At 36.0% G+C, this 18,744-nt stretch overlaps 1 protein-coding gene and 1 pseudogene across 1 annotated transcript in view; both read left to right on the top strand.

Annotated features, from left to right (window-relative positions):
* Nucleotides 1-18,744, top strand: part of SLC2A13 (solute carrier family 2 member 13) — a 367,606-nt gene that overhangs the window by 31,046 nt on the left and 317,816 nt on the right. The gene's annotated exons all lie outside the window — the stretch shown is intronic.
* Nucleotides 8,022-8,369, top strand: LOC116481069 (large ribosomal subunit protein eL30-like; annotated as a pseudogene).

Genomic DNA, 18,744 nt, shown 5'->3' with positions numbered 1-18,744 from the left:
CACTTATAAGTAAGAGCTAAACACTGAGTACTCATGGATGCAAAGAGGAACAGTAGACACTGGGCTTATTTGAGGGTGGAGGTTGGGAGGAGGGTGAGGATCGAAAAACTACCTATCAGATACTATGCTCTTTACCTGGGAGATGAAATAATTTGTACACCAAACTCCAGTGACATGCGGTTTACCTATGTAACAAACCTGCACTTTTTTTTTTTTTTATTTTGAGACAGGGTCTCGCTCTTTCGCCCAGCCTGGAGTGCAGTGGCGCAATCTCGGCTCACTGCAAGCTCCGCCTCCCGGGTTCATGCCATTCTCCTGCCTCAGCCCCCCGAGTAGCTGGGACTATAGGCTCCCGCCACTGCGCCCGGCTAATTTTTTGTATTTTTAGTAGAGATGGGGTTTCACCGTGTTAACCAGGATGGTCTTGACAAACCTGCACTTTTAAGAAAACATTTTTAACAGGACCCAATGAAAACATAATATCCAACATGTTCAGAATATAATGCAGAGGCACCTAACATATAGAGAATCAGGGAAATCTGACAAGTTGCTAAGGGAAAAGATAACAGGTGCTCGCTACAAGATGACCCAGATGGTGGATTTATCACACAAAAACTTTAAATTGGCTTTGGTAACTGTGATCCAAGATATAAAGGTGAAAACACTTGCAATGAATGGAAAGATAGAAGTTCTCAACAGAAAAACACATACTTTAATAAAGGACTCAAATGGAAAATGGACTGATTTAATAGCAGAGAGAGACGAAAAAAGTGAGTGAACTTAAGACAGATAAATAGAAATAATTCAAACAATAGAAATTACCTAAAATAAGAGGGAAAATGGAAAAAAGATGAACCAACTCTTAGGGACTTGCAGGGCAATATTTGGGTTTCTAACATTTGTGTCAGCATAATGCCAGAAGAGGAAAAACAAATATCTGAAGAAAAAATATTTAAAGATACAAGGCCTGAAAACTCTCCAAACTTGGTGAAAGACATAAACTTACAGATTCAAGAAACTCAGCAAACTTCAAATGGTATTATTTCAAAGAAATCCATGCCCAGATGATAATATAATCAAATTGCTGATAATGAAATTGTTGGGCATGTCAGGAGCTTGTAGTCACCAGTCTGCTCTAACAGGTGAAAAATGGGACAAATTGAAAAATCAGCAGTTCTTCCTGGACCTATAGAGAAGTGAGGTCATAGGACAAACCACTGCCCCCAAAACTGGAGAGACAGGTGGATACAGCTAACCATAATTTACTTGAGTGATAACCAATTAACAAAGTCTTTCATGGGAAACATTGCTTGTATAGGAAAACCTGCATTATAGTTGACAAATTGCTAGAGATTCACTGTGGACAAATCTTAGATTTTAAAAACTCCAGGAGGACCTAGTCAGCAGAGTGGGTGGAGGGGTCTTCTACTCTTATGAATTTCACCTCTTGCTGCTCTACCGGGTCTTCACAGTGAATATTTGAGAAAAATTCCCTTTGCTTCTGGCACAAGGAAGGGAAAAGGAGCCATTTTGAAGTATGGCAGAGTACTCTGTTTTGTTTTGTTTTTAAACGAGGTCTGCTTCAGAAAAAATTAGTTAAAACACAGTGTAAGTGGCCTGGGGTAAGCAAAGCACCCAATTCTAGTTCTCTCTAGCCTTTTATTTGAGAAAAGGGGAATATTAAACTCCTGTACCCTCTAGCCATTCTGTTCTAACTAAGAGAGAAGAGAACTGAGAAGCACTTGTGAAGTTCACATTCCAGAGGCACAGCCTCACTGAAGATTGAGACCCAATCATAACACTGTAGAGTGTTTCCCCTCCTCCTACACCTTACCACTTTATTACTGACAATGTATTTGTATCTGTTAACCAGTGTGTCATGTCTGGCTATCAAGAAAAAAATGAGAAGATACAGTAAAAGGGGGAAAAATGGGCTGAAGGAAGAGACAGAGCAAACATCAGAATCAAACCCAGATATGTCAGGGGTTCTGGAATCATCAGATTGGGAACTGAAAACAACTATGAATAATAAGCTAAGGGCTTTAATGGGTAAAACAGCTTGCAAGGACAGATGGGTAATGTAAGCAGAGAGATGATAATTCTAAGAATCTGTAAAAGAAATGCTAGAGATCAAAAACGCTGTGCCAGAAATGAAGAATATGGGGCTATGTGCAGCAGTTCATGCCTGTAATCCCAATGCTATGGGAGGCTGAGGCAGGAGAATCACTTGAGACTAGGAGTTTGAGACCATCCTGGGCAACATACGAAGACTGCATCTCTTTAAAAAGTTTTAAAAATAGCTGGACATAGGTGGTGCATGCCTGTAGTCCCATCTACTTGGGAGGCTGAGGTGGGAGGATCCCTTGAGCTCAGGATTTGGAGTCTGCTGTGAGCTGTGATCACACCCCTGTCCTCTAGCCTGGGTGACAGAGCAAGACTCCGACTCCAAAAAAAAAAAAAAAAAAATGTCTTTGCTGGGCTTTGATAAACTGGACATGGCTGAAGAAAGAATGTCCAAGCTTGAGGATGTTTTTAAAAGAATCCTCCAAAACTGAAAAGCAAAGTGAAAAAATACTGGAGTAAATAAACCATAACAGAATATCAGAACCACGGGGGCAACTACAAAAGGTGTAACATACATATAAAAGAAATACCAGGAAGAGAGAAAGGAAAAGAAGAAATATTTGAAGCAATAATGAGTGAGCATTTCCCAGCCAAACCACAGATCCCACAATTTCCTAGTTGACAAAGCAGAATAAATGGCAGAATAGCTATGTGAAGGCATGTCATTTTTAAACTACAGAAAAATCAAAGGTAAAAATCCTGAAAGAAGCCAGATTATAATAAATAATATTATATGTTATCTATATAATAGCAAAGATGAGAATACCTTTTTCTCAGGAACAGTGTTAGCAAGAAGAGAGTGGAGTGAAATATTTAAAGTGTTGAAAGAATGGAGCCCTACTAATCTAGGATTTTTTACTCTGTTAAGTTTTTCCTTCAAAAGAGAAGGATAAATAGAAATTTGCTTAAACAAAGGAAATTTGTTGCCAGTAGACTTACCATGCAAGAAATGTAAAAAATGATACAGGTCAGAAACTCAGATCTACGTAAGAAAACATTGGAGAGAAATGAAGGTAAAATAAAACTTTCATTTTTAAATTAATCATTGATCTGAGACAACAGTTTATTGAAAATAGTAGCAATAATGCCTTTGGTTATGTGTGCTTGTCTATATATATATATATAACTGTCTATACTTAAGCACATATATACATGGTTTGTTTCCCCCCAGTATTTTTTCTCCTTGCTTTTCAGGTTTGGAGGTTTCTGTTACATACATATATCCTCAAGCTCAGAGATTCTTTCTGGTGTGTACATGTGCTTGTATGTACATGTGTGTGTGTGTATGTGTATGCTTATTTATATGTGAAATGCATGACAGAAATTATACAAGGGATGGAAGGAAGGAATGAGCATTATTTTGCTATTATAAGGTATTCATACTACTCATGAAATGATCTAGTGGCACTTGAAAGTGGACCTGAATTAGTTGTAAATGTATATTGCAAACTCTAGGGCCAGCACAAAGAAAAAGTAATGAAAGCAGTATAGCCAATGTGGTGAGAAAGGAGTGAAGATAAAATCACGTAAAATGCTCAACTAAATCCACACAAGGCAGAAAAAGGGTGAATGACAAAAATAACAACAAAGAAATGGAAAACAATGAATATGGTAGACTTTGATCTAATTATCAGTAATCACTTCGAAGGTCAGTGGTGTAAATGTACCAATTAAAAGACAGATTGCAGGAGTGCCTAAAAAAACAAGACCCAACTTTATTGCTGTCTATATGAAACTCTTTAAATATGAATATACGTGGATTAAAAACATGAGAAAGATATGCCATGCTAACATTAATCAGAAGAAAATAGGATTAGCTATATTAATTTCAAACAGCAGATTTCAGAGCAAGTAAAGTTATCAGGGATAAAGAGACGTGTTCTATAATGGTAAAAGTGTTAGTTCTGTAATTTACCTTATGTGCCTAATAACAGAGTGACCAAATTCTCAATGCAAATACCGGTAGAACTGTGAGGAAAACATAGATGAATCACTATTATAGTTGGAGACTTCATTACCTTTCTATCAGAAATGGCCAGATTTAGCAGGCAGAAAATCAGTAAAGACATTGTTGAACTCAACAACACCACTACTCAACTGGATATAATTGACATCTGTAGGCTACTTCATCCAACAACAGAATACACATTCTTCCCTAGCTCAGATAGAACATAGAACACATTCTGAACCATGAAACCTTAACAATTTAAAAAGAATACAATCATATAATAACTGTCCTTAGGCCACAATGGAATTAAACAAAATCAACAGCAGAAGGATAGCTGGATAATTCCAAAATGCTTGCAGGTTAAACAACACACTTCTAAGTAACATGAGTCAAAAAATCTCAACAGAAATAGCAAAAAATTTTGAGCTAAAGTGAAAAATGAAAATTTTGGGGATTCACTGAAAGCAGTGCTTTTAAATTTATAGTATTTGATGTATTTAGTAACAGAAGGAGAAAGTGCTAGAGTCAGTCTTCTAGGCTTTGACCTTAGGAGACAAGAAAAGAGGGAATTAAATCCAAGGTAGGCAGAAGATGAGAAATAGTAAATATTGGAGTGGAAATGAAATTGGAAACAGGAAATTGATAGAGGAAATCTACAAAACAAAAAACTGGTTATTTGAAAAGGTAAAGTAAGCGGAGCTTTAGTCAGGCTAAGAAAAAAAAGAGACCACATAAATTATGAATATCAGATATGAGAGAGGTGACAGCACTACAGATTCCATGGACATGAAAAATGACAAAGGAATACTATGAATAACTCTATCCCTACAAGTTTGATAACCTAGATGAAATGGACCAATTCCCTGAAAGATACAATGTATCATAACCTTCCCAAACTGAAAGCACCAGGTTCAAATGGGTTTACAAGTGAATTCTACCAAAGATTTAAGAGAGAAACTGTACCAGTTGTTTAGAATTTCCTTTAGAAGGTGGGGGCAGAGGGAATGCTTTCTAACTCATTTTATGAAGCCAGTATTAATACCAAAGCCAGACAAATACTTTACAAGAAAACTATAGACCAGTATCTCTCAGGTACATCGATGTAGAAATCATCAACAAAATATTATAAAATTAAATTCAACACTAAAGACTTATATACCATTATGAAGTGGGATTTGTCCCAAGTATGCAAGACTGATTCAGCTTTTTAAAATTGATATTATCACATCAACAGACTAATCACATCATATCAGTAGAAGTTCGAGACCAGCCTGGACAACAGAGCAGCACCCTATCTCTTTAAAAAATAGTAAAATAAAAAGAATGACTAAAAAGTGACAGTAATCAAGACAGTGTGGTGAAAGAATAGACGTGTAGATCAGTGAGACAGAGAGCCCAAAAATGGACTTTGTAAGATGCTTAGCAGCATTTCTGGCCTGTATTCACTAAGTGCCAGTAGCAAAACTTTTGCTGGTTGTGACTAGCAAATGTGTCCAGTAGGTGACAGTTGTCCCTAGGTAAGAGGGTTCAGAGGGCCGTATCTGAGAACTACTGCCCTAATCCCCACCTTGAAGTTCCTGCATATAACTGGTTGGGTCGTCTGTTCCTTTATATGAATATGGGCTGATATTTGTCCTGCTTATATTCCGAAGGTGGCCCTAAGCATCAAATGAGATAATGACTTGGAAGTGCTTTGACAAAAACGCCAAACAGATTTTATTATTTTATGTGGTTAGGAATAAGAAAATGCTGCAATAAAAAATGTTTAAAGGATGTCCAGAGGTGAAGGGAAGTAACTACGATGGTCACAACAGAAGAAAAAGCATTTTGAATAGAGACTGAGAAGATTGATATTTAAGGGAAGATGTAAAATGGCTGTTCAAAAAGGATCTTGTTGGATGGCATTACTTTGGCATCACCCAAATCCAGGTTCTGGCCTTCCATTTTTCTGTTCTGTAAAGTTGATTTTTTCCTTTTCAGTTCTTATTGAGCTGATTGGGGATAGAGCTGATTATTTCCATTAACCCAACCTAAAATAGACTTCAGAAAGGACCAGAATGCTTTTTGTAAAATAAGGAGAAGTACCAAGCGAATTAAAGTGCCCTGTTTAGCTGGTCAGTGTTTTGGGCTTTTTTGTTCTGTCTCTTCTCACAGAAGAAGGATCTGACACCTTTACGGAAAGTTGTTGGGTGGACTTGTAATCAGAACAAAGCAGTTATTTGCATTCCTAGTACAGTGTAGTTGATGACTGATAAATGTTCATGTTCTTCGATTTCTTTCCAATGTATAGAGAAATCTACCAAATCAAGCAGAACTTCTCACTGGTTTGTCAGGGCACTCTTTACCCTGTCTCTGCCAGAAACACTTTAACAAGTCTTTGAGGTTTTTTTTTTTTTTTCCTGCCATAGATTTTATGCAGACTAATTGGCCTTCTAATAATACTCTTTGTCAAACTAATAGTAAATGACAAATTAGGTTATATCATATTCCCTTTATGCCTTTCTGAGGGAATATACTTATTACATTCACTTACGATAACTTTGGTGTTTGGAAACCTCTATAAAAATTTGTTTATAAACTACCTCTTAAGGAAAGGAACCATGGTGATAGTAGTGTTTTTGTAACAATGACAAATAGCTCTCTTAAACTGATTGTATGTAAGAAATAATGAGCAGCAAAAAGTTAGAGGTGCACAGTATTGACGTGAAAACTGTTGATTAAATCCAGAATTTAAGAAGTCATAGCAAGTAAGTAATGTGGAACTGATGCCTTGTCTGATAAAAAAGGTTACATGCCTAATAATTAGATTTTAAAACGAGATATTTGTTAGATGAATAATAATAATAATAAAAACGATTGAAGGAAACTGCTTCCTGTAGAAACTAGGCACCCTTCTGTCCTTTTTTTTTTCAACCACGGTCCTAATTAATTCATATATTCTGCATTTCCATGGTAGCAAGATAGCATCTGTAGATGCTGGTAATTTAGCAGTTGCTAATGGATTATAATAAAAGGTACCATTACAGAAATGTCAGCTATTATACTAGAGACCATAGTTCAGGAGAGTTTTCTTTTTTCTCTGACTTAATTTCTTTATATTTCTTGACATATTTAAGATGCACATAGTTTTCACCCAATTTTTTTATTGAATGGATGCAAAAGAGAGATAAATTTGTTACTAAATACCACTAAAAGGATTGTTTGGAAACATTTAATGAATAAGTATAATGTATAATTGCATTCATTACGCTATACATGTTTTTTGAATGTACTATTTCTGGGAATGAATACCAGAAAGAGTGAATACCAGAAAGACTTTGAGATCTTAGATACATTGTATTCTTATCTCCTTTTTATTTCTCTTTTTCTTTCCTCACTCCTTCATTTCAACAGACACTAAGTACCTAATCTGTCCAAAATTATACTAGATTCTCCTTATACATTATTTTTATAACTATAGTATGAAGTATGTAATTATCCATTAGCTAAGCACAAATGAGATACATAAATGTATGCAAGACTGTCTTCTTCTGCCCGTTTTATATCTAGACATTCCTAGACATGGCTGTTCACCAGTGGCCACATTCCTTACAAGAAGACGCTGTGGTCAGCTCTTGATTGTTCAGGCGCTGTCTAGCTCTTTCTTTGTGATTTGTGTTTGGGCCATATTCCTGCTGTTTTTACCTCTCATCAGTGAATGGATGAGAAAAAAAACAAGAGAACTCACATTAAGTTAATTAGTTTGACATTTATCAGCTGTGTCTATGATACCATTTTTGTAGAGTATGTTATTTTTAAATTTATGGGAAAATTTATAATTCTGAGGGTTAAATTTTCTGTGAAACAAAACATTTGTTCACCATGATAAGAATGAACAATTTGCTTTTCTCATTCCCTGGCCATCTTGGCGGCTGTTCTTGGTTGGCCATCTGCCACCTAAGCCAGGAATATGATGGTGGCAAAAACGATGGAAAAGTCACTAGAGTTGATCAACTCTAGGCTCCAACTTGTTATGAAAAGTGGAAAGTATGTGCTGGGGTACAAGCAGATTCTGAAGATGATTAGATAAGAAAAAGCAAAGTTGGTCATCCTCACTAACAAGTGCCCAGCTTTGAAGAAATCCCCAATAGAGTACTAGACCATGTCGGCCCAAACTGGTGTTCATCACTACAGTGGTAATAATACTGGACTGGGCACAGCATGTGGAAAATACTACAGACTGTGCACACTGGCTATCATTGATCCAGGTTATTCAGATATGTTTAGAAGCATGCCAGAAGATACTGGTGAAAAGTAAACCAAACAAAATAATTTTTCTTTAGTAAAACTTGCCAGAGGTTTATCCTTGTAATCCCAGCACTTTGGGATGCTGAGGTGGGAGGATCACTTGAGGCCAATAGTTGGAGACCACCCTGGGCAACATAGTGAGACCCTGTCTCTATAAAAATAAAACAAAAAATAAACAGCTGGGCATGGTAGTGGTTGCCCGTTGCCCCAGCTACTCAGGAGGCTGAGGCAGGAGGATTTCTTGAGTCTAGGAAGTCGAGGCTGCAGTGAGCCAAGATTGCATCAGTGTGCACCAGCCTGGGTGACAGAGTGAGACCCTTTCTTCAACAAGAAAAAAAGAATAAGCAGTTTTCACCGGAAGCAACCTGTCTATGGGATTAAACAGTGAAGTAGAAAGAAGAGAAAAAGTAAATAGAAAAATTGGATTTTATGCTGAATATTCTTTGACTAATATAAAGTTTGGGGAGAGAGAAGAAATGTGCAGTTGTATGTGCTTTAATATTTCTGCAGTCATGAATAGATGTGTAATAAATTAGTAGTTTCTGCAGTCCAGAATAGATGTGTAGTAGTAATACTAATTAGTATTAGTAGAATGATGAGACAAAAATGAGTAGAAAGCTATATGTTTAGGGAAACAGCAGAATGATATTAGAAATTAACACGAATTGCATAGAATTAGCATGTCTGTGTAAATAAGATGGTTTAAAAGGATTTGGAAACAATATTAACCATGTTTAGTGTGTTTAAATAATATACTCATTTTATTACTAAAGAGTAAAGTTCTTTCAAATAAACATGGTTCTCAGATACAAAATATATTATCAACAACAGCAACAGCAACAAAGTGAGATCCCATCTCTACCAAAATTAAAAATTAAAAAATTGGCCAGGCGTGCTGGCGCGTGACTGTAGTCCTGGCTACTCGGGAGGCTGAGGTGGGAGGATCACTTGAGCCCAGGGGTTCAAGGCTGCAGTGAGCTGTGATTGCACCACTGTACTCCAGCCTGAGCACAGCGGAGGACCCTATTGCTTAAAAATAAATAATAAATAATAAATAAGAATTTATATAGTAAACTAGCACTTGTGCTTTCCTCATGCATCCTATACATTAGCTAACTGAATCCTAAAGCCTCTTGGTATCACCCTTGATTTACAGTTTTGTACACCAGGAACCAGATAAGTCATTTTCCCATGGTTACATATGAAGTGTAAGTGGCAAAGCTGCAACTCGAATATTGTTCGTTAGTGAAATTCAAACATGTTCTGTCTATATGCCACATAACGCATATGATTTACTTTGAATTTATTTAAATTAGTTTCCCTAAGAATTGTAAAACTAAGTCTTTAAGATTTTTAAATCTCATAATTTGAGAAAAAAAGCTTTTTGTCAACTTTGAGATTTAGCTTTTGATAGTTATGTGGCTCTGATATCTTTTCATGAAGACTTAATTTTCTTTTCATTGACTTACTTCATTTTAACTTGCAAGCTTAGTTCATGAAACTGCCTGACAAACCCAAAGCAATCTTCCGCCTGTTATGAGTGAACTCATGAGTCTTTCTTATCCACAGGAGTACACTTACCATATTATGCACCATCATAATTATGTGTTTTTATTAATTGTACTTGTTTGTCTCCAGCTACATCACTCAGTTCCTTGTATTTTACATTTTATGTGTAGGCATGGCATTTTATTCTGGTATGTGTGAAACATTTTCGGAATAAGTGATGGATTATTATTGCTTATTTTTATCTTAATTCTACGTCTAGAACATAGTGGGACATCTTTTCCTAGTGAATATTTATTATGCAGAGTCTGAAGGAGCTGATAGTCTTTAATGCTTTATCCCTTTCTTTAAAAGTGCATGTTATTTCTCTGACCAGACATTGATGTACTACTCGATTTTCCTTTAGGATAGTGATATTTTAGATAAGTAGGACTAGAGGAATATGTGTGGGTTTGTTTTATGGCTAGCTTTGGGGCCATTTACTGAATGTTACACTCAGTACAGTTTGTTCTTTCACTCATTGCATTATACATCATGAGATGCAGGCCTGAAGCTTTCTGGCTGACCTCTTTGCCTGGGGAGAGTGGTAGGTTCCAGGGGCTCAAAGTTAAATTTATAAATATTTAATCTCAAACCTCTACACTTAGTTACTTCGATTAGGATGCTCCATTTAATATGTGTGTGTTTTCTTAAGTTGCTTTGAATGTGTAAGTTTTCTAAAGCTTTTTAAAAAGTGTGCCAAGTATAAATACTTTTAGAGGGACTGTTTAGCCACATAAACATGAATATTAGGATTAGACAGTCTTGCCATTTACTGGCTGTGTGACCTTGGGTGTTTTATCACGCTTCTGATGTTATAGCTGGTTGTAAAATGGGGCTAACAATAACTATTTCAATGTGCTTTTGTGAGACTTTGAAATAAAACGCTTATGTAAAACCTGCCTCATGGTAGGTATTTAAGAAATCATTGTTTAGCTCCTGACTCACCTCATCTCCATTGTGGTTATGTTTTGTAATAAAGTATCACAATAGAATATTTGTATCCTCTGAAAATAATTGGCCCTTTGGGTCACTTCAGGTTGTGGTAGAGAAGTTACAAGGTATCCAAGCCATATAGAACATTTATAGAGTGTTGGATGACAGCTGACAGCTAACAATTTTTGTTTGTTTGTTTGTTTGAGACAGTCTCATTCTGTCGCCCAGGCTGGAGTGCAGTGGTATGATCACAGCTCACTGCAGCCTTGACCTCCTGGGCTCAAGTGATCCTCTTGCCTCAGCCTTCTGAGTAGCTAGGACTACAGGCATGCACTACCATGCCCAGCTAGTTTTTTTTTTTTTTTTTTTTCCTTGTAAAGATGAGGTTTCACTATGTTGCCCAGGCTGGTCTGGAACTCCTGAACTCAGGCAATCCTCCTGCCTTGACTTTCCAAAGTGTTGGGATTATAAGATAGGTGTGAGCCACCATGCCTGGCAACAATAGTTTATAAAAGGGCAGATTGTACAGGGTAGCAGAGAGATTTGAGTAAGTTATTCACATAGCCAGAATAATCCATAATTATTGTGTACTCTCAGCAATTTATTTTCATGTCGATATTCCTGTTCAGGTAGCCTCCTGTGGACGGGAGTTACCTTCATTTTGCTTTCTGGTCTCACTTAAATATTGCTGTTCTATCTCTTCATTTTTTAGTATCTAAAATTTAAGCTTTTCAAGATAAGTATAACTTTCTGGTATCAGTATATACAGTATTTGCTTAATGAATTAGAAATAAAAAACTGGGATTGTTTTGCTGCGTCACTTAAGGATATCAATATTTAGTTTTTGAATGCTCCTTTTAATCAGTATTATTCAGTTTTAAGAAAAAATAATTTTTCTTTGAAATGATCAATTTTTAGATTGAATTTTTATTTGATAAGGTTTGATTTAATTAACCATCAGTTACAGGTTTTTGAAGGATTTCTAGTACTAAAACTAATGATTCACTGGGATTTTTGCTGTTGCTTCTCACAACTAACACTTAGTCTTTTATGATAGCCTTGAACAGCATCCTCGATGGAAACAGTAACAATTTTGATGAAATATTTTGCTCTATTTGTTATGGTGGAAAGTCAATCTACTGAGCTTTTCCTGTGAGATGTAGCTTGCTTATGATGGATTCCGATTTTGGTAATTTTAAGAAGGCAGAAGAACACCGTGGGACACTTACTTGGAATGAAGTTCCCTTGATTTTAAAAAGAATTTCCTTGCACTGTGGGAGTCTGTTAGTCTTTTTCAGAGATTATTGTCATTTTTATTCTTTCCTTCTTTTATCAATAAATAATGACTCCATATTAGGTATTTTTATTTACATTGAAATATATCAAAATAATGTTTACTATTTATTTTTGAAACTTACATGTTAAAAAGTTAAGACCACTTTCTTGTGACAAGTGGATTAGGGGTACGTGTGTATGTATGTGTGAGTATACATATTAATATATATGTATACACAATACACATAATATAATATATATATTTTAGAGACAGGGCGCTCTGTCTTTGCCATCCAGGCTGGAGTACAGTGGAGCAATTATAGCTCACTGCAGCCTTGAACTTGTTGACTGAAGTGATCATCCTGCCACAGCTACCTGAGTAGCCGGGATCACAGGTGTGCCCCACCATGCTTGGCTAATTTAAAAAAATGTTTTATACAGACAGGTTCTTACTGTGTTGCCCAGGCTGATCTCAAACTCCTGGCTTGAAGCGATCCTCTCACCTTGGCCTCTGAAAGTGCTGGGATTACAGGCATGAGTCACCATGCCTGGCCATATATTTTATATTTTAAATGTTATTTATAATTGGTACTGAAGAATTCTCATACAAAAATCACTGGAGAAAAATAATTCGAAGTTTGATATATTTTGTGTAAGAACTGATGTTTTTTTTTTTAAAAAGTAAAAAATAGTTAATGAGACTATAGTCAACATTTTTCTGGGGTAAGCTGAATAAAACATGAAGTCAAGTCTATATATTTGGATTTGCACACCTTAATTAGTCCGTCCTCTATGACTTTCTTGTTGGAGTCATTCTTCCGGTTATAAATAGCCCTGGCTTGGTCATCCAAATGAACGTGCATGGCTATTGTCATTTCATTGCTATGGCAATTTTGCAATTAGTGTGGTAGTTGCTGGCACACTTCTGGGCAAGGGTTTTGATGCATTGACTTGGAAGTGGAAGAATAAAACTGCTTTCACAGCTGCTGTGTGATTCTGAATAGAGACATAGCAGCTGCTTTTTTTTTTTTTCTTCAGTGTTTTTTTTTTTTTACTAATTTAGATGTAGGCATTATGCTTCAATGAATTGTTGGCAGGAATATCTCCTTGTTCCCCTGTCTGTCAAAGGAAAACTAATGTGGATTGCAAGTAAATATTGGGGCATGTTGTTTGTGAAAGTTTGTGAAAGTTTCTTTCACTCCTTGTGAAAGAAAGTAGTCCTGTAACTGGTTTTTCTGTCTATCCTTTATCTTCAAAACAGAAATGTCACAAGTTGTGGAATAATCAGTAACTGACAAATAAACTTCACTGGGAGATTTTTAGTTATTGAAATTTATGGATTTGTCCCATTTCTAGGGATAAAATAAAAAGTTGATTGGAGGCATTAATGAAGGCGTATCTATATAAAATAAGTTGTAAAATAGATACCGGAAAAATGGTATTTATAGAATCATTAATGAAGGGGTACCTATATAAAATAACTTGTAAAATAGATACTGGATAAATGGTATTTATAGAAGCATTAATGAAGGGGTAGCTATATAAAACAACTTGCAAAATAGATACCAGAAAAATGGTATTTATAGTGGCTAGCTTGCTATTAACTTTTTTGGTCAATGTCACTTAAAATGTGAGCTATAATGGCTCCTTATTCTTCCATCACCAAGTTCTCATAAAGACAGATAAAGCAGGATAGTAAATCAGTCTTTCAAAAGGAACACTTTTCTCTAAATTTAGAGCATAATTAATGTTAATGTCACCCTCGAAGATTTTAGGAAAATTTTCTCCTACAACTTTAATTTGGATGTTTATAGTAAACCCTTTAATTTTTTTCTAAGAGCTTATTACTTTTCTTTTAAACATGGAAACTCAGTATAATTTTCTTCTAGAAATACGGAAGCTTATACAATGCAGTGAAACTTAGTTTAGCCATTGATTTCTCTGCTGAAAGTACTCCTAAAATATCTTAGAGAGTTGATGTTTTAAGTTACAAACGTCGTCTTCTATTTTTTTCCTGATAGTCCTCAGATATATATGCTTTTTTTTCTGTTTTGCATTATCAGCAAATAATTAGTACTTCTTTTTTTTTTTGAGACGGAGTCTCGCTCTGTCGCCCAGGCTGGAGTGCAGTGGCGCGATCTCGGCTCACTGCAAGCTCCGCCTCCCGGGTTCACGCCATTCTCCTGCCTCAGCCTCTCCGAGTAGCTGGGACCACAGGCGCCTGCCACCACACCCGGCCAATTTTTTTGTATATTTTTAGTAGAGACGGGGTTTCACCATGGTCTCGATCTCCTGACCTCGTGATTCGCCCGCCTCGGCCTCCCAAAGTGCTGGGATTACAAGCGTGAGCCACCACGCCCGGCCAATTAGTACTTCTTTACGTCAGTATCCATGTTCCCAAGTGATGGATCTTTTGAGGTTTTGGGATATTTTTTTCCCCTGAAGCTACCAAAATAAGGAAATAAGAAATTTAGTTTTTTTCATGAATAATAATCTTGATTTCTGCTCAGGGGACTATCCTCTACCATCAGCTAGGGCAGATTAAATTGAAGATTGCAGGATTTCTCATTATAAAACTGTGGCCTCACAAGACCACTTATCTGATCTCTTAAAAACTTAATAAGCTTATTTTTGGTATGTATTTTTTAATTCATCAATTTTTAACAATTGACTTTTGTATGTAATAAGAAGTAGGGGTTCAATTTTATTTTTTTTCATATGGATACCCAGTTGTCTTACCACTATTTATTAAAAGGTCCATCTTTTCCCCCGATCTACAGTAGCTGTTCTGTTGTATGTCAAGGGCTGATGTGTGGGTGTGTCTCATTCTGGGTTTTCTATTCTGTTCTAATGGCCTTTCTTTTTCTGTATATACTGTGTTTATTATAGTAGCATATAGTCAATCTTGATATAGGGAAGGAGAAGTCTTCTTTTATTTTTCAAGAGTAGTGACTCATCTTGGCCCATTGTCCTTCCAGCAAGGTATCAACTTTTAAATTTCCTTTTTTTTTTTTTGGATTGTCAAATTTGAAAACCCCCACAAACTCATATGGATTTTGATGTCAACTGTATTAAATCTGTATGTCAATTTGGAAAGTACAGTCATCTTTTGATGTTCATGGGGTATCGGGTTCATGACCCCAGTTGTGTGGACACCAAATTCTGTGGACGTTCAAGTCCCTTGTATAAAATGGTGTAGTATTGGCATGTATCCAACACCTCTGCTTCAGTGTACCTTAAATCATCTCTAGATTACTTGTAGTACCTAATACAACGTAAATGCTATGTACATAGTTGTTACACTGTATTTTTAAAACTTTGTATTATTTTTGATTGTGTTTCATTCCCAGAATGACCCTCTATATTTCTAGCTATGTTTTTTGCCTCAGTGTTTATGTTGTCTGGATTAATATGGCTATCTTCACTTTCTTTTGCTTAGACTTTTCTCTGTTTATGTTTTTTATCCTTTTGTTTTTAGTCTTGTTCCTATCATTTTAAGTTATGTTTCCTGTACAAGACTAAAGTATAAATTTTAAGTCCAGACTGATTGCTCTTCTTTTTACTTGGTACATTTGATTCATTTATACGTATTAGATCTACCATTTTCTGTTGCCTTTTCTTTTCCAGCTTATTTATGCTTCTTTTTCTCTCCTTTTTGCCTTTTTGAATTGCCTTGCTTGTGTGTGTATATATATTTTTTCATACAATTTTTTCTCAAGTAGTTTGGAAGTTATATTTGCATATATTTTTAGTAGTTGCCACTGAAATTTTACTCATACATATTTAACATAACAAAATCTGAAGTTACATAATATCTTTATCCTTATTCTGAATAATATATGCAACTTAAAGCACATTAACTTTCTTTAACCTTCTCCCAATTTTAGTTCTATTGTTGTCATGTCTTTTGATTCTCTTTTCTTGAGCTTGCATTTATGCGCACCACAAGATACTGTTGATGACTTTAAAGTTTATTTTCTACATCTTTTATCATTTTCTATGCTCTTGATTTCTTCCTGCATCTTTGTTCTTGCACTATCCATTTGGGATCACTGTTTATCTAAAATACACTTTCAGGATTTCCTTATTTAGGGATTTTGCCCTTATTCTTGAAAGATAGTTTTTTCTGTTGGACTAGAAACATAAGTTGATTGTGCAATGAAGATACTATTTTACTGTTTTTTGGGTTCCATTGTTACTGTTGAAAAGTCAGCTGTGGTTTAATAAAGAAATTCTAGCAGCAGTGAGAATACTGAGTATGCCCAAAATAAAGCGATTATTTCTTGTTTCCCACTTTTGTATTTAAAACAAAAACAAAAACTAAAGCAAAAAAACAACCCAGTATACATGGGAATTTTCCTTTCTGCTTTGATTTCTGATCTCTTTCCATAAGTATGAAGATAAACACACAAACTTAGGGTTGAACATACCTAAAGAAAGGAAACCTTAGGATTTTGGGGATCCTTTACAACTTGCCATGACAAATGTAACAAAAGAAGGTTTTTAAGTTTTTACATTTACTGCTACTTATTTAAGTAGTTTTCATCAAGTTAAAGTTAGCCCTTTGAAAATGAATGTAAATTATCTTTAGCCATATACCTATCATATATTATTTAACTGTCATCCATTCTTCATCCTTCCACATCTGTCTGTATGTCTGTGATACTATGAGCTATCTATCCATCGATGCATCCATCCATCCATCCATCCATCCATCCATCCATCCATGCATCCATCCATCCATTGATAAAGATTTTCATCCACAATTTCTGGCTTACAACTCCCATAGACCTTTGTTACAGTCTTTTAAAAATAATATTGGGGCCCTTTGGGCCCCAGAAGTAGGATCAGGAAACAGAATCTATCTCTCCCTGGCCTTCTCTTGATCTCCTTTCACTGTCCAAGACAGGACTCTAATCTTCCATTGTGGATTATAAGGCCCGCAGTCCAGAGGGCATCCTCCCTATACCCTTGGAGGAAGGAATGCCACACAGAAGGGTCAAGAAGAATCTAACAGGCCTTTCTGGGTTTCCTCATTCATTCTGTTAGTGTAAGGTCATACCGTTTTTGTCCGATCACATTTTGACATGGTTATCTATGCTTCAATCATGCTTTTTCAATGAAGTCTCCATAGCTGAACACATGGAGGTTCCTGGAGGGTGGCACATTCAGGAAGGGCATGGAAGCTCCGTGCTGCTTCCCCATACATTGTCCTATGTATTTCTTCATCATATCCTTTAGAACAAACCGGTAAACAACTTTCCCTGAGTTCTGTGAGCTGCCCTAGCAAAGAAATCAAACCTAAAGGGGGAGTTTGGGAACACCAGCATGAAGCAGCATGAAGCTGATTGGTCAGAAGTTGATTGCTGTGGTGTGAGAGCAGAGGAAAAACAGTTTAAGGTTTTCCATACTCAATGTGTATCTATTTTATCTATCTATATGTCTGTCTTATCTATCTGTCATCCAGTTTTCTATCTACTTCCTCTGTCTCCTCTGGCATAGGGTATTAACTCTATAAATGAAATGTATTGAAATGTGCCATTAGCATACTTGTAGATGGAGAGTTTGTAAAAATCTAATAAAAAAGGATAAGACAATGGAGCTAGGTGTTTTACAGTCAAATCATTGAGGTAAAGTATGAGTAGCAGCAGTGCCAAAAGTTATATTACCTCATCATATGTCAAAGGAAATCACTACCTCTATTCTGGCTGTATCAGTGTCTCAGAGTTACTGCAGCAGAAATAAGTGATAATGCCAGCATTCATGCCAGCTAATTTTTGCAAGAGCTAGGCTCTGTTGGCTGAGTCACAGCTGCCACTAGATCTACAAGTAGAGTGAAAAGATGTTTATTAGCCATGGAGAGTAATACATGGGTTTATTTTAATCAACTTGTTCTAAAGCCAGCCTAAGAGAGATGATACTGCCCTTTTCACAGTCATCTGACTCGTTCATGAAGTCTTTGTCATATAATGTGGAGTCTGTTTCTCAGAATATTATGAGCCATAGTTATGGCATCTTGCTTATCACCCTTCATAAGTGTTAGGTAGCTATATAATCTTTTTCAGCCCTACAGGAAAAAGTTTGTTCAAATGTTGTAAAATGTTTCACCATAATTAGTGCCTGCCATTTCAAAGAACTAAGCAATTTGGAGTTACGTGTATATAGCTGGTTTACTGAAGAACAAAATATGAAATTGATTAAGTCCATTAAAATAATTTTGGCTGCATGGTAAAGAGAATTGAATGACGTTCCCTCTCTTTTTTTTCAGTCCATTTCCTTTTATCTTTAGTGAGATCTAGCTTTATGATGAAAGCCAGATGATACAGAACTAGAGCTCCAAAAAACAGACTTTTTGTTTCATTTTAGGAATGCAATTTCTAATTCTTCTCATTGCTTTGTAACAAACTTTTCTATTTTCTAATTTAAAAGTATCTTGGAAGATCAAGTGCAAAAGGTATGCATGTAGAAAATAATTCCCTATTTTATAGTTATAAAATAAGGGAAAGTGAAGGTTAATTTGGCTGTGTTTTTCCTCAAACATTGGAAAGCTGACTATAGTTAGAGGACTATGATTGCCATGGATTATCATCGAAGACCCTGGGAAAACAAGTTGTGTGACATTGTTTGTA

Source organism: Hylobates moloch, unplaced genomic scaffold (assembly GCF_009828535.3).
Source record: "Hylobates moloch isolate HMO894 unplaced genomic scaffold, HMol_V3 SCAFFOLD_13, whole genome shotgun sequence".
NCBI lineage: Eukaryota > Metazoa > Chordata > Mammalia > Primates > Hylobatidae > Hylobates > Hylobates moloch.
The sequence above is the reverse complement of the archived record's forward strand: the minus strand, read 5'-3'. Positions and strand labels throughout refer to the sequence as shown.